This window comes from Hemicordylus capensis, chromosome 1 (assembly GCF_027244095.1).
Source record: "Hemicordylus capensis ecotype Gifberg chromosome 1, rHemCap1.1.pri, whole genome shotgun sequence".
NCBI classification, from domain to species: domain Eukaryota; kingdom Metazoa; phylum Chordata; class Lepidosauria; order Squamata; family Cordylidae; genus Hemicordylus; species Hemicordylus capensis.
The window spans coordinates 268,194,575-268,210,194 of NC_069657.1; the positions used below are offsets into that span (position 1 = coordinate 268,194,575).

The window sequence follows — 15,620 nt, forward strand, 5'->3', positions numbered from 1 at the left end:
TCCTCCCTTGCTCCCTTCTTTCCCAAGACAGGCTCACCTGATACTTTTATGCCCGTTGCTGCTTGGGTAAACAGCTAGACTTGGGTCATTATAATGGGCCACATCCAGACCTCTGGTGCAGCAGCAGTCCCTCTAGTGAATGGGAAGGGAATTCTGCTTGCACAACTGTTAAAAAAACCATTGTAAATGCCACCTAAAAAGAAGCACCTTACAATATTATTTGTCTGCAGTCACAGATTGAGCAAAGCCTCTTTGGGCAGTGCATGAATGCCATAGCTTTGGAGCCAAGACAGAGCTTATGTCTAAATGAACCTCTCTAACCTTATCAACGGTGTTCCCTCTAACAGGTATTCCCAGATGTTGTTGACTACAACTCCCAGAATCCCCAGCTGCAATGGCTTTTGCTTGGGAATTGTGGAAGTTGTAGTCAACATCTGAAATCCATGTTAGAGAGAACACTGCTTATAAAGTGTGCCTTAAGCAGGGCTTCTCCTACAGGCTGTAACAGGCCAGAGGGCTCATATGGAAACAGGTATTCCTTAAGGCAGTCAAGTCTCTTGCACTGTAACAGCTAAAGCTAGGATAGGACTAGACTCTCTGAATGCCTAATAGTTATGAGATATAGCTTTTGGAAAGGGTGATCTGCTTGTCACAGCGACAGGATCCAAATATAGGTGTGCTGCACTGTCATTTAAAAAATAGTGGTGCAATAAGTGTTCCCTCTAACAGGGATTCCCTGATGTTGTTGACTACAATTCCCAGAATCCCCAGCCAAAGGCCACTGCAACGGGGCATGCTGGGAGTTGTGGTGAACAACATCTTGGAATCCCTGTTAGAGGGAAGTTGGGAACAGTGGTTGCAATGCCTTGTTATTGGGTCTACTCTCAGATTGTGATGCCCAAATGCCTATTGTGTTATCCCACAGTAGCTTTATAGTAAAGAAGTCAAGTTACTTGATGCATCAGGAGTCAAAAAATTCCAACCCACCCTTCTCCATCCAAGAAGTTAGTCAAGAGTAATAATAATTTTAAAAGGGAACACTGGATTATGACATTTTTTAAAAGTTTGAAAAGTGTTCCATATGCTTGGCTGCCCCCTTTTGATGTTTCTCTGTGTTGTACCCACCTCCCCTCAGAGGTGCAGTTCCACATCAAACGGCCCAGGGAATTGCCTGGGATCCATAAACGAAACAGGATCAAATGCAACCGGTTTATTCCAGCCCATACAAGTACAGTAGTAGCTGGCAGCACTCTGCCTCCTGTCCAGCCAACCAGCCATGGCCGCAGTCCTCCTTTCATCTGTGACCTGCCTCACGAGGACCACCATTGGTCGTTTTGGATGGGTGTGGGCTAGCTCTTCTACCCTCTCAGCTGATAGGTCATCTCTTGCTGGAGTAGATAACTGGCATCATCCTCTTTCTCCAGCCTGGGTGTCTCCCTGATCTCCTAAAGAGGGGCATGGCTTGCCTCTAGCCCAAAGGCTCCAGATGTTGCAAGGTCCACAGCAGGATGGCTCAATGTGGGTCACTACCCTTGCAGGGGCCCCCTTTGCTGGTAGTTGGCCCAGTTTTCTCCAGGGGCCAGTGTAGTAGATCTTCTGGTGGTTCTTCCCCACTGGCAAGTCCCCTGCTGGCCTGCCAGCTGAGCCCACAGTCTGTCTGAGCTAGAAAACACACACTCCAGGCCTTGGTCAGTCTCGGAGCCTGAACAAAGCACAATGGTACCTCCTGAAAGTTTGGCATCATCAATTTTTCTTTGATGCTTCTGCCATAGGATATACTCAGCTCTATCCTGTCAGCACAGATAGCTGCTTGGGGCACCAAAAATTCAAGAGACATCTTCTATAGCAGTGGGGTTCCCCCTGGCCTGCGGTTGTTAAAATTTACACTAAAGAATATTTTTTATCAGCCGTGATGTGCACAGACTCTGCACTCTAAATCTGCATACAATGATCCCAATGGACAAATTAGTAGTATGGATGGCATCTTTTATCACAACATGAGAGTATGATTGTGGCTTAGTGGGAAAGCAAGCGATGCCTATGTGACTATGCCACCTTGAGAGCTGGTGTAACGTAGAGACTAGTGTGATCTAGGAAATAGCTGGTAGGGATTTACCTGAACTGGCTGAAGTGCCAAACAGTCTGGGTGGGCACACCCGAGCCAGTCCTGTGGGATGGCGATCAGTTCCTTTAAAAAAGAGGGACGCAGGTGTTTACCTGCTCCTCCGCCGCCACCCCACTGCTCATCTGGGACTGGTGCTGGAGTGCAAAAGACCACACATGGCTGCTTCCTGGTTCCCAGCCGCCTGCGCACGGCATCAGCACATACATGGCCACTGAACATCCGAATGGCTGGTTCCTATCCTGCCACAGCCACTAACTCACTCAGTGACCTTGGCAAGCGAACGTGTCTTAGGCTCAATTAATACAATAAAGAAATGCAGGCTTCCTTACAGGATTGTCAAAAGGGTAACTGAGAGCCTGAATGTGGAACACTAGTCAAAACTGCTATTTGAATGTGTTGCCGTCTTTGTATTATTACCAAGTCTTACTTGTGGCACACTTCAGAAATGCCACACAACTCTGTGGCACTTTGCCTTGATCCAATCTTTGTTTTCATTGCTGTGGTTACCAACAGCTGCTGTTTGGTTAGCTACTTATCACTCTAATGGAATTCCAGATGTGGAGAAGGCAGGTATGCTGCCAAGCCAGGCACGGTTTTAGAGTTTCGGGAAATCCTAGCATGTTCTGCCAAAAAAAAAAAGTTAATGTTGTTCCATACTGTATTTTGCAAATATGTTTTGAGGCAGGATTGCTTTGCTTATAATTCACTTTTATTTGCTCTCAGTTCTGTCAAAATAAGAATCTTAGACCTGTTCTTTTTCCACCCCTCTACTAAAATTACTTAGAGGTTACTAGCATAGAGTTCTAGGCGACCTAGTTTTAATTCGTTCTGCTGATGACTTTGGATGGCTACAGTTTTACCACACATCTGCACCTGATGTGGAACTAAAATTCCTTTAATGTCCTTCAGAATCATACAGGCAACCAAGCTATCCTGGAGTGAGGGCACTCACCTCTAGCTAGGTTGGCTGCTTGTGGGTGCATCCAAATGCATATAAATAGAAGAGTGGCTGTGTTCTGGAGGCAGCCCTGTTCTTGATAAAGACACCCAACCCTCTCCAGGTCTGAGCTTCAGGAAACCAACTTCTGCTCATTTTCAGTACTGATTAGCTGGCTGCCCCGATGTCCTGAGCCCCCTCCCTCTTCTATCACTGGAGCAGTTTTGCAGCATTTTAAAAACGGAGTTCAATTTATGTGTCCCCCCACCCCCCAAAAAGGATGGATGATATTTTAATTGCTTTGTTGTTATTATTTTTTTTTTCTTCAAAAAAAGAGGACAACCATCCTGAAGCACTGGGGGAGTTGCAAGGGAGTCTGCTCAATCAGATCGCCAGAAAGTACAACTGTCAGGCACATTGCAAAAAGCAGTGTGGTGGGAGGGGAAGCCACCCTCTCCCCATCGGAGAAAAAGCCACAGGCAGGATCCCACTGGAATTAATGGGACTTAAGTTAGTCATCTCTTGTTTACCTCAACAGTGCTTAATCATGATCCAGTTAGTCTGGATCTTGCCCATTGTTATCTCCTGTATAAAGCTTATATGCATTTTGTATGAACACCAATTGACACTAGCAGAATGTCTGATCTTAAACTGACAAGTTACTTTCTTGTGGTGCTTTGCCAAAAACAGTGTCCAGATTTCAAAACACCACCTTGCAGTATTGTTGGGCAGGTGGGGGGAAAGAGGGAGACTCATTTTCACAAATGTCCTTATAGCCACAGCAAGGAGCCTTTGCTAATGTGGACAAAGGAACTAACTTGCACCAAATCCTCTTCCAAAATCTTCGTCTGTACTCAGATCACCATGCAAATAGCTGAGCATCGGAATACCGCCTCCCCTCACAGAGGCACATTTTTATTAAAGTATCTTTGTCAGAAGTGTGCCAAGGAGAGTGTCAATAGCTATGAACACCTGACACCAAAGCTACAGGCAGCAGGCCTCACTATAACACTCAGGGCTGCTTCTATTTTAAACAGTCTAATACAACTTGCTCCCTTGCTCAACTACTTCATGCCAGATGAATACAAGTGTCAAGGGGCCAGGGACCGATATAGTTGAGGCTAGACCCTTCTCACAGTCAGATGTGTTCCTGGAGAGATCTTTAAAAGCACAAAAGTTCAGAGGCAGACTGATGAGCTTCCACATTGGTTCCTAAACTCTGGAGTGGCTGCTAGTAGATGAGGTTTACAGGAATAAAATCATTCAAAGTTCAGGGTTTTAGTGGGTCTTCAGGACACAGGATTCAAGGGCCCCTCTTTTGCCCCATTTAGTATAAACCTCTTCCTTCCTGAAGAACCCCTTATGCCTTGCCCATTCCTTCTTTTACCCAGTTTATCTCACCCTTCCTCCTTAAATTCTACCCCTTTGAAGTGAGGCAAAGAAGAATACTGCACCAATGTATATCCTCAGTACAGTCGTGGAGAACGTTTACTTCTTATATTTGTATCCTTCTCCAGCTTGAGTGAGGATGGCATACGATGACTCTGCAAGGTAGGTGACATACACTTGCCCAAGCGAACAAAATGAGCTCTACTACAGCAGGGGTCCCCAACCTGTGGTAATCCAGATGTTGATGAACTACAACTCCTATCATCCCCAGCCATAATAATCTATAGCTGGGAATGATGGGAGTTGTAGTTCAGCAGCATCTGGATTACCACAGGTTGGGAACTTCTGCTCTACACTGTGAGTGAGTGAGTGAGTATTGGCTTTCAAGAGAGCCCTAAAGACATACTTGTTTGGCCTGGCCTTCCAAGGTTTTTAAATTGTATTTTTTATTGTTTTTAAATGGCTCTGAATGGTTTAAGTTTGTTTTTATATTGTTTTAAGTAGTTTGTTTTAAATGGTGTTTGTTTTTGTTTTTCACTTGCTGGGCATCACCCAGAGCCTTTGAATGAGAGGTATAGAAATGTAATGAATGAATGAATAAGTATTGGAACCTTTATCCAAGCCCACATCCAACAGTCTAATCATTCTATCCTCTGGCTGTTCCACCAGTTTAAACAGCACAATTCTATGCAGAAGTAAGTTTAACTGGCTGACATCTAGACTAAGTTACTCCCAAGTAGTCCTATTGAAAATAAGTACTCTAGAGTAACTCCCTAGTAGTACCAATGAATAGCTTAATCAGGATGCCAGCCACTGACTTCAATGGGGCTCACTCCTAAGTGTGCTTAGGATCAGACTCGCTTAACTGACACACAAAGACCCAAACCATGAATTCCTTCACAAGCAAACATCAGAAGGCAAACATCCATATCATTTTTTTGACAGAAATAGAGCAATCCCACCAATTGCTACAATTCACACAGATAAAAACAGCGTGTTGTGCCCTGAAGATGAGGCACCTATTATACAGAAGATCTGTGACTGCTTCTCTCAATGGAGGTTATATTTGGCTGCTATATAAGAGTGTGTGCCTGAGCCCAATAATATTTTGGTGCAAGGGGTTACTATTGTCTTTTTGTTTTGTAAAATGGGTTAATACTGCTTGTAATAGTCTGAATGAGGATTTTATTCATATTTTATTATAGCACGCAAGAGGTCCCAGGTTCACTCCATGACATCAGATAAGGCTGGCAGGAATCCATTTCTGAAATTCATACATCAGCAATCCTGGGCTGGATGTACCAGTTGTCTACAGCTCCATACTTTCAAGGCATCATACATAGAATTCCTGGGTGTTTTCCTATCCAGGTGCAGACTAAACTCTGACTGGCTTAGGTGCTTTCAGAGAATATGCCCAAATCTGATTAAGAGATTGGGGCAGGTAGGATTGCAGTTAAGAAATGCCAGCCACTGCATCTGCACTGACCCTTAATGAAAGTGTCAATAAGCACATGAGCAGCCACCTAATGGCGCAGCAGGGAAATGACTTGATTAGCAAGCCAGAGGTTGCCGGTTCAAATCCCTGCTAGTATGTTTCCCAGACTATGGGAAACACCTATATCGGGCAGCAGCAATATAGGAAGATGCTGAAAGGCATCATCATCTCTTACTGTGTGGGAGGAGGCAATGGTAAACCCCGCCCCCTGTAGTCTACCAAAGACAACCACATAGCTCTGCGGTCACCAGGAGTTGGCACACTTTACCTTTACCAATAAGCACCTATCCACAGACTGCTTGTATTTCCTCACTTTGTAAAAGATGGATGTGATCACTGATGCTGAGGCAGCATGTGCATGCGGGCAGGAGCCGTGCTGTCACAGGGTCATCCCCAGAGTTCCTGGTTTAACAGGTAATGAATCTCTTTCAACCCCTTTTTCCATTCCAGACATGAGTGTCATAAGAGCCTTGACTGGGCATTAGAAGATAACGTCAAGAAGGCAATGGAAGACATTTGGAGATTACAAGACTCCAAAATAAAGAAAAATAAGGGAGAAAGCTACACAAATAATTTGGGCAGGAGAGGAAGATAGTACCTAGTGAGTTTATGAAACACTAGTTTACTGATCAATCTGATTTGCACTTTAGGGAGATACTAAATCCAAAAGTTCACAAGCAAAAGCACTAGTTTCATTGCTCAAAAATGTCCTAGACTTAACAGGAATGCAAGATCTATGGCTTGGAATCATTCCCCCAATTCTCCATTAATGGCTTGAATCACAGCTGCTCTCCTTACCGATGTATCTAAATTATACACCATTTGGAGTTGCTTGTAAATCATAATTTGGGGTGGGTAACTGTAAAACGCTAACATACCATCTGCTAATTAAACAGCAGATAAATATTTGCAAGGAGCCACTTCATGCTGGGAAAAGCTGGCAAGACTGCTGAAAACAATCAGCAGTCCATGAGGACACAGTGCATCCTGGATGGATTAACTGGAGAGGGTGGACATTTTCAAGGAGCAAACAGGACGGGGTGTGTGTGCACACTAAGACGTCGGGGGAAAGAGTACACTGGTGTTTATAACACTGGCATAGGCCTATCTGGTAGAAAACCATCCTCAAGACATGCCCGCCTAGCTTAAAGACAGACACTACTTATTACTGAAAACAGAATCTTCCCCCAGGCAGTGAAAGAGGCTGACATGTCTCAGTCTAGCTTTCCCTGGCACAGAGCCATACAGGCAATGAGAGGCTTAAGAGAACTTTCAGCTGGTGTCTCTGTGCCAACAATAGATATGAGCAGTAAAAATATTTACAGAACTAAAGTGCAATGAGACCAGAAGGTGGAAAGTGGGGCTGGTGCTTAATTTAAACATGAAAACACAATTAGGGAGCCTAGTGACCCAAGGCGGCTTACCTCAGCCCAGACAGAGAATCTGCACAGGGAGCCCCCACAGACAGGGAAATATGACTCACTCCAATATTCATGTCACTGCCTAGCACAAGATCTCTTTTCACACATGCTGTTCTGCCCAGCCTTGCCTTTCCCACAAGGGATATATTAATAGAAACACACTCATACTGTACATACTGTAAGAACACCAGCATTTCCACATCAAGGGTGAGGTCAGAGCAGTTTAAAACAAACAAACAAACAAACAAAAAACCCAGAGCAATCAGAGTTGTCTTCATACAAACATCCTCTTCAGATGGCGCAAAGGGGCGCCACTCATCCAATGGACTAATAATTCAGTTTTGACTGAGCTGGTCTTGCGTGGAATGGCAATCCAAAACATTCAAGAGTGCCATGACCTAATGATGACAAAGAGTCTGGTGGGAAGCTGTGGGGCAGGCAAGCCAGTGTCCTCGTTCTCTCTCTCGCTCCATACACATACATACACACACACACACACACACACACACACACACACACACACACACTACCACCACGCATATCTGCTGATAATTTTATTTTTGGTCCAAATTGTATGGACGTGAACCATTTTGCACTTCTAGGGGAAAAGTAGTGCCATGTGGGAGGAGGGGAATACATTATTTGCAGTGACACAGAAAGGGTAAAGAGCATTTAGGAGGATGAGCTCTGCTCCATAGACTAGGCTTCTGAAGGAAAAGTTAACTGGTATTTCACTTTAGTGCTCCCCCTCTAAAGATAAAATGAAGTGAGACCAGCAGTGAGGGGCAGGGGGACAAGGTACTTGGCTGGGTGGGGGGGGGGATGTCTTGCTGTGACACTACCAATGTAGGTAGGTATCCCCATAAGACTTGATCTCCATAGCAAGCCCCCCAGCTCCTGATGGGGTACATGTACACTGTGCCACATTGGTCATTACACATGCCTCACATGGGCAGATCCAACAGCACCCCCCTACCCAGGGCTGTGTGCACAAACTACTCATTGTGTTCTGAGGAGAAGTAGCCCGAGTATGTGCCTACGGAGAGGAAGAGGCTAACTGTATCTACATGTATGAGGCCATTGCAGGTAATGGCGGATGGGTTGCAGTGTGCACGCACCTGGCTCAGAGACACTGGGGAAGGGAGAGCAGAAAAGACTCCATTAAGCCCCATGGGAATCCCCCCCCGCACCTGCTGGAGGTCATGCCCTACATTTTTGCAGTTCCTACCATAACAGTTAAAGCCATGCTGTCTAATTTGATGTATCACAAATCTCTTTCATATTTATCCACTGCAACTGTGATCTTTTTAAGTTTACCACTTTTTAAAAGCTCAATTTTGAAATATCTACTTGACAAATTATGCGCTTAAGGCCCATTAATTTTAATGCAAGGTAAGGCATGTGCCTAACTCTTTTCTATTAAAACCAACAAGATTTAGATGTGTAATATTGACTGGAGCATGCCTGGTTTTAAAATATATTTCTAGAGTGCTATTTTGCAACATCTACTTGATTTAGCCAGCAGGTGACTATTTTAACTGACAAAGGTACATTTTAACTGGTAGGACTGTGACTGAAGGACATGCTTGCAGCTCTAAACTGTTTGGTATGTTATTGAAAGTAAGGAATGAAAAATATTAAAGATGGGAATTTAACAAGATTACATTAAGTGGTATGGTGCAAAGGGATTAAAGTACATCAGGAATACAAATACTGCAAAAATACAGAAACTGGATGCAATGGTGCCGAGAACCCACTTCCTGGATTAACGGACATTCAGTGGATCCACTTAAAGCACTGGGCTTTTTGGCAAAATCTGTCAGTCGTTTTGATATTCCATTTAATAAACCAAGCTAACTTGTAGGGGTAATTGTATTATAAAAGTTTACCCTGGGTTGCATCCAAGGAAAGCTAGTCATGACTAAGCACCACTGAAGTAGAAACAAGTTAGTTGTTATTAACGTCATAATCAGAGTTTATTACAGTCAGCGACAATCAAAATCTTACAACCATCATACAACACCAAAAAGTCAATAACCCAATAATCTCAAAACACAGTCAAACTCTTTATCAATTACTTCCTAACACAAGAAGCAATTTTAAAGATATTTATCGTTAATATTATATTAAATATTTAATGCTGTATAAATATTTTGATTAATTAAGTGCCATCAAGTCGATGTCGACTCTTAGCGAGCACATAGAAAGATTCTCTCCAGGATGATCTGTCTTCAGCTTGGCCTTTAAGGTCTCTCAGTGGTGCATTCATTGCTGTCATAATTGAGTAGTCCATCCACTTGCTGCTGGACATCTCTTCTTCTCTTTCCTTCAACTTTCCCCAGCATTATGGACTTCTCAAGAGAGCTGGGTCTTCGCATAATGTGTCTGAAGTATGATAGTCTGAGCCTGGTCATTTGTGCCTCAAGTGAAAATTCTGGATTTGTTCTCTATGATCCATTTGTTTGTTTGTTTAATATGTATAAATATTAAGGTGGCAATATTAAAGAACTTTGCCACCTTATAAGTGGTATTAGTGTTTGAATCTGATAAAAGCAGTATACAAATCTAGTGACCTGCCTGGATAATTTGCTAAAATAGGCAACATAAACAAAGCAGCATCTCTATAAAATGGGTAGAGGAGAAAACCATGATCAATGGACACAACCATCCCTGACTGACAGGGGCATAGACATAAATGATATGGAGTGTGTGAATAACGACCTTCCACAACAGCCGAGGGCAATGCATTAAAGCATGCCAGAGTAAACATTCTCCTTACTTTTGGGATAGTGAGGTTATATAAATAGTTAGCTAGTCTATACAGATTACCAAAACTACCTACTTCAACCCCTAGGGGCTACATTGTCAGTTTCCTCGTAAAGCAGTGTGACGCATAATTTGGCCCCTATCCTCCTGGAATCCCAAAATAAATTGCCTTATCATCTCCCTGGCCTTCATAATGCCCAGGGAAATCAATGTTGGAAGATGAAGGCCTAAGCTCTGAATTTTCTTCTCAACCTCCACTTTCCACTTAGACACAAAATGGTCTTGAAACCCAAAGGGTGCAAATCCTACCTGGCTGAACTCCAGTTTGAGCCAATAATCAATCTTAATAAGCCAGATACAAGCCTCAATTGGAGCCAACCCTGTCTCCAATCTCAGGGCTGCATTTGTTGTACCCCAAGAACTCCAAGGATTGACTCAATACATTTGGTTTGAACCGATTCCAATTGGCGGTAATCCTTATAACTACACAGCTGAGCCCCATATAGTGCTTTTATTTATTTATCCAACACACTTCTATACTGCCACGTACACAAGTCCCTGGGCAGTTCACAACACCCCAAACACAGCAATTAAAATAGTTTAAAATATAGATAAACTTACAACTATAAACTAAAAACCTGACTAAACAAGTCAGGGGCGTAGCAAGGTTGGAGTGGGCCCAGAGACAAGATTTTAAAATGCCCCCCCCCAAAGTCCAGGGCCTCCGCACACCCCAGGCCCCCAAGGATTTAAGTCTGATATTCCAAAATAAGTATGCTGCCTGCAAATACATTTCACTGAATACACACACACACGTCACAATATATAGTGATATACATTGAGTACTATACATTTGTATTACTTTTAATGCCTAGAACACACTAGAAAGATGAATTATTAAAATGGGCCCCTCGCTGCAGATTAGCAAAGGAGACTTTCAACCATGCAGGGTGAGCCTGTGTTTGTTTTCTCAGAATTCTGAACAAATTCAGTCAAGTTTGATTGCAGGAGGTTTTTCACAGGAGGCTTTTAAAGCCCTTTAAGACACATCTCCTCTGGAATGGAGGTGCTGCATTCACATGTTGGCCAGATTTACCCTGAAGTCCCTGCAAGTTATTGGGGAGCAGTTCACACACAAGAAAAATAAAATAAATGCACCACACATGCTTCACAGTTCTCACTCAGACCTTCTGGGTTGCAAAACAACTTGAACATAAGTGCATTTATAAATGAATGAATGAATGAATAAATAAAATTAATAAAATACTGTTCCAGAAGTTTTTGCAATTTTCTGCCATGAAACAAGCCACTTATAGGACTTTTTAGATAGTTTTTTTTAAGTCAGCAAATTTTCCAAGCTGTTTCAAAATAAATATTCAGAGACTTCTCGGTCCCTCCCCCCCCCATATCCAAGCCCTATGGCAAGCAGATCCCTATACATGGGGGGCGGGCGGGAAAGGTAACCACAAAAAGGAGTTCACACTCTACCTGGCAAATGCTGGTCTGGGTTAAGCAGGGCAGCAAGGGGTCTTCTGCTGCAGAGAACACTCTGGCTGCCTCCTCCTTCCTGGCTGGCTTGGGCCCTACTCGAGTTCAGGCTTCACTGCGGCCTACACGGAGACCTCCGTGGAAGCCCCGCCCACCCGCCCATCAGCTGAGAGGCGGGAGAAAAGGAGCTCTTGGCAGCTTGCCTGCTGCTTCGATTGCGGGCCAGCAGAACAAGCAGGAGAGACGGCGAAGAGGGCAAGTGGCTGAGAGGCTATGGGGCTGGGCAGGGGGCAATGGGGAGTCACATGAGGTGCCCCTGGGGTGCCCCTCCAGGCAGTGGGGCCCCCAGACAACTGTCTCCCCTTGCCCTATCATTGTTACGCGCCTGAAACAAGTATGTCTTAAGGTCCTTCTTAAAAACATCCAGAGAAGGGGAGGCTCCACTTTAGCTAGGAAACGTGTTCCAAAGTCCTGGGGCAACCCTATAAAAGACCCAGTTTTGAGTTGCCATCAACTGAGCCGGTGGCAACAGCAACAAATAGGTGGCGAGGTTCATTAAGAAGGCAGCATGCTATTAAATACAGTGGACCCAAGCCATTCAGGGCTTTATTTACTTATATTTATATTCCGCTTTTCCTCCAAGGAGCCCAGAGGAACTTAACTTAGCCCAAAGTTAAGTTTCTCCTCACAACAGCCTTGTGAAGTAGGTTAGGCTGAGAGAGAAGTGATTGGCCCAGAGTCACCCAGCGGGTATCATGGCTGAATGGGGATTTGAACTCGGGTCTCCCCAGTTGCTGTGGGGGTAAGGAGTTCTTATCTGGCTTCTACGCTCCACTCTCCTCTGGGTGGGGAAGGCTCTGGCCAAGGCTTTTTCTTTGCTCTTGTCCTCCTTGCTGTAGCCTGTTTGCTATCAGGGGCTGAACTCACTCTAATTGTGTTCAGATATACTCTGCACCTGGCCAAACTGCCTGATTGGTGTGGGTGTGCGACACACCCATTGGGCTTCTGAGATCTTGGCCTTTATTAGAGTGGGCTGCAGCCAGAGGCTGGGGCCAACATACTAACTTGAACAGCTAGAGAAGGTTCTTGCTCACTTCAATGTTGGTGAGACTGGGTCGAAGTAGTTATGTGTTTGGGTTCATCTAGAGATGTGGAGACAGGGGGCACCTTGGTTGAATGTGGGGCAGCTATCCCGGTGGTGCTGGGGAATAGAAGAAGTAATGTTGGCAGGTCAGCTCGCTGTTCCAGGGGAAGGGTAGTCAGAAATTTAATAGCTATCTCTCCTTCTGGCTGTCCTGCCAGCTCTATGACCTCGGGGAGCACTGCCAACAACCCACATAGCCTTACCTTGCTCCTCTGCAATGCCAGGTCGGTCCAAAATAAACCCAAGGTCATCCATGATTTTAGTATGGATGAAGGGGCTGACCTGGTGTGTATTACTGAGACTTGGTTGGGGGAGGCTGGTGGCCCAGTCTGGTCCCAGCTTCTTCCTCCAGGGTATTCTGTAGAGGAGCAGGTGAGGGGATGTGGGCGGGGAGGTGGAGTGGCTGTGGTCTATAAGGATAACATCTCCCTTACCAGGGTCCCTTTTGAGGCATCTGACCATACTGAATGCCTGTACCTAAGTTTGGGGACCAGGGATAGATTGGGAGTTCTGTTGGTGTACCGATCGCCCCGCTGCCCGACGGAATCCCTTACTGAGCTCACGGCCTTGGTTGCAGAACTTGCGTTGGAGTCTCCCAGACTTTTGGTGCTGGGGGACTTCAATGTTCACTTCAGGACCAATTTGTCCGGGGCAGCTTAGGAGTTCATAGCGGCCATGACAACTATGGGCCTATCTCAAGTGGTTTCCGGACCAACACACATTGCAGGTCACACACTTGATTTGGTCTTTTACTTTGATCAGGGTGGTGTTCCGTGGGTGGGGACTCCTGTGATTTCCTCATTGTCATGGATGGACCACCATCTGGTTACAGTTAGGCTTACAACCACTTTCCATCTCTGTAGGGGCGAGGGGCCTATTAGAATGGTCCGCCCAAAGAGGTTATTGGATCCAATAGGATTCCAAGCGGCCTTGGAGGGATTTAATGTTGGTTCTGCTGGTGATCCTGTTGATGCCCTGGTGCAAAAATGGAATAACATGCTCACCAGGGCAGTAGACATGATTGCTCCTAAGCATTTCCTCCGGCCCGCTTCAAAACAGGCCCCTTGGTATATGGAAGATCTACAGGGGCAGAAGCGGCAAGGTAGGCAACTGGAGCGCAAGTGGAGAAAGACTCGACTCGAATCTGACAGATTACGACATAGAGCACATTTAAAGATCTATGCTCAGGCAATACGTGCGGCAAAGAAGCGGTTCTTTTCTACCCATATTGCATCTGCGAGTTCACGCCCAGTGGAGTTGTTCAGGGTTGTGAGGGGGCTAGTAAGTGCCCCACCCTCCCTTGAATCAGAATTTGGAGCCATCAGTTACCCGCTGCGATGTGTTTAAAGAGTTTTTTGCAGATAAAATCTCTCTGATTCGGACTGACTTAGATGGAGACTCCACAATCAATTCGATGTCTGAATTGGAGGTGTCCGACAACTCCCCTTATGTGGTTCGACTTGATCGGTTTCAGTTTGTGACTCCTGAGGACGTGGACAAGCTGCTCGGAGCGGTGAGGCCTACCACTTGTTCTCTTGACCCTTGTCCAACATGGCTTGTTCTATCTAGCAGGGAGGCTGTTGTAGGAGGCCTGGTAGAAATCATAAATGCTTCTCTGAGGGAGGGTAGGATGCCTCCCTGTCTTAAGGAGGCAATTATTAGACTTCTTCTTAAGAAGCCTGCATTAGATCCCTCAGAGTTGAGCAACTATATAGGCCTGTTTCCAACCTCCCATGGCTGGGCAAGGTAATTGAGAAGGTGGTGGCCTCTCAGCTCCAGGTGGTCTTGGAGGAAACTGATTATCTAGACCCATTTCAAACTGGTTTTCAGGCGAGCTATGGGGTTGAGACTGCCTTAGTTGGCCTTATGGATGATCTCCAATTGGGAATTGACAGAGGAAGTGTGACTCTGTTGATCCTTTTGGATCTCTCGGAGGCTTTCAATACTATCAACCATAGTATCCTTCTGGAATGTCTGAGGGTGTTGGGGGTGGGGGGCACTTTTTTACAGTGGCTCCACTCCTACCTCTCAGACAGATTCCAGATGGTGTCGATTGGAGATTGTTGCTCTTCAAAATCTGAGCTTAAGTATGGTGTCCCTCAAGGCTCCATACTTTCTCCAATGCTTTTTAACATCTACATGAAACTGCTGGGAGAGATCATCAGGGGATTTGGAGCTGGGTGTTATCAGTATGCTGATGACACCCAAATCTTCTTCTCCATGTCAACTTCTTCAGGAGATGGCACAACTTCCCTAAATGCTTGCCTGGAAGCAGTAATGGGCTGGATGAGGGAGAATAAACTGAAACTGAATCCAGATAAGATGGAGGTACTTATTGTGTGGGTTCAGAACTCTAGAGACGATTTTGATCTGCCTGTTCTAGATGGGGTCACACTTCCCCAAAAGGAACAGATTCGCAGTCTGGGAGTACTTCTGGATCCACACCTCTCCCTGGTTCCTCAGGTTGAGGCGGTGTCCAGGGGTGCTTTTTATCAGCTTCGGCTGATATGCCAGCTGCGTCTATTTCTTGAGATGAATGACCTCAAAACATTGGTACATATGTTGGTAACCTCCAGACTTTACTTCTGCAATGCGCTCTGTGGGGCTGCTTTTGTACGTAGTCCGGAAGCTTCAGTTGGTACAGAACGTGGCGGCTAGGTTGGTCTCTGGGTCATCTCAGAGAGACCACATCACTCCTTTGTTGATAGTTACACTGGCTGCCAATAGGTTTCTGGGCAAAATACAAAGTGCTTGTCATAACTTATAAAGCCCTAAATGGCTTAGGCCCTGGGTATCTAAGAGAACGTCTTCTTCATTATGATCCCCACCGCCCATTGAGGTCGTCCGGAGAGGTC

General features: G+C 45.2%; 1 protein-coding gene across 2 annotated transcripts in view; it reads right to left on the reverse strand.

The window, feature by feature from the left end:
* FKBP1B (FKBP prolyl isomerase 1B) overlaps window positions 1–15,620 on the reverse strand; it is a 57,406-nt gene that overhangs the window by 20,032 nt on the left and 21,754 nt on the right. The window contains exon 1 of one of the 2 annotated variants that reach the window (XM_053285132.1): window positions 11,622–11,703. The exons of the other annotated variant lie outside the window; for it this stretch is intronic. The gene's annotated coding sequence lies outside the window, so the exon portion shown is untranslated. Of the gene's footprint in view, window positions 1–11,621; window positions 11,704–15,620 lie in introns of those variants that run through there. 2 annotated transcript variants of the gene reach the window in all.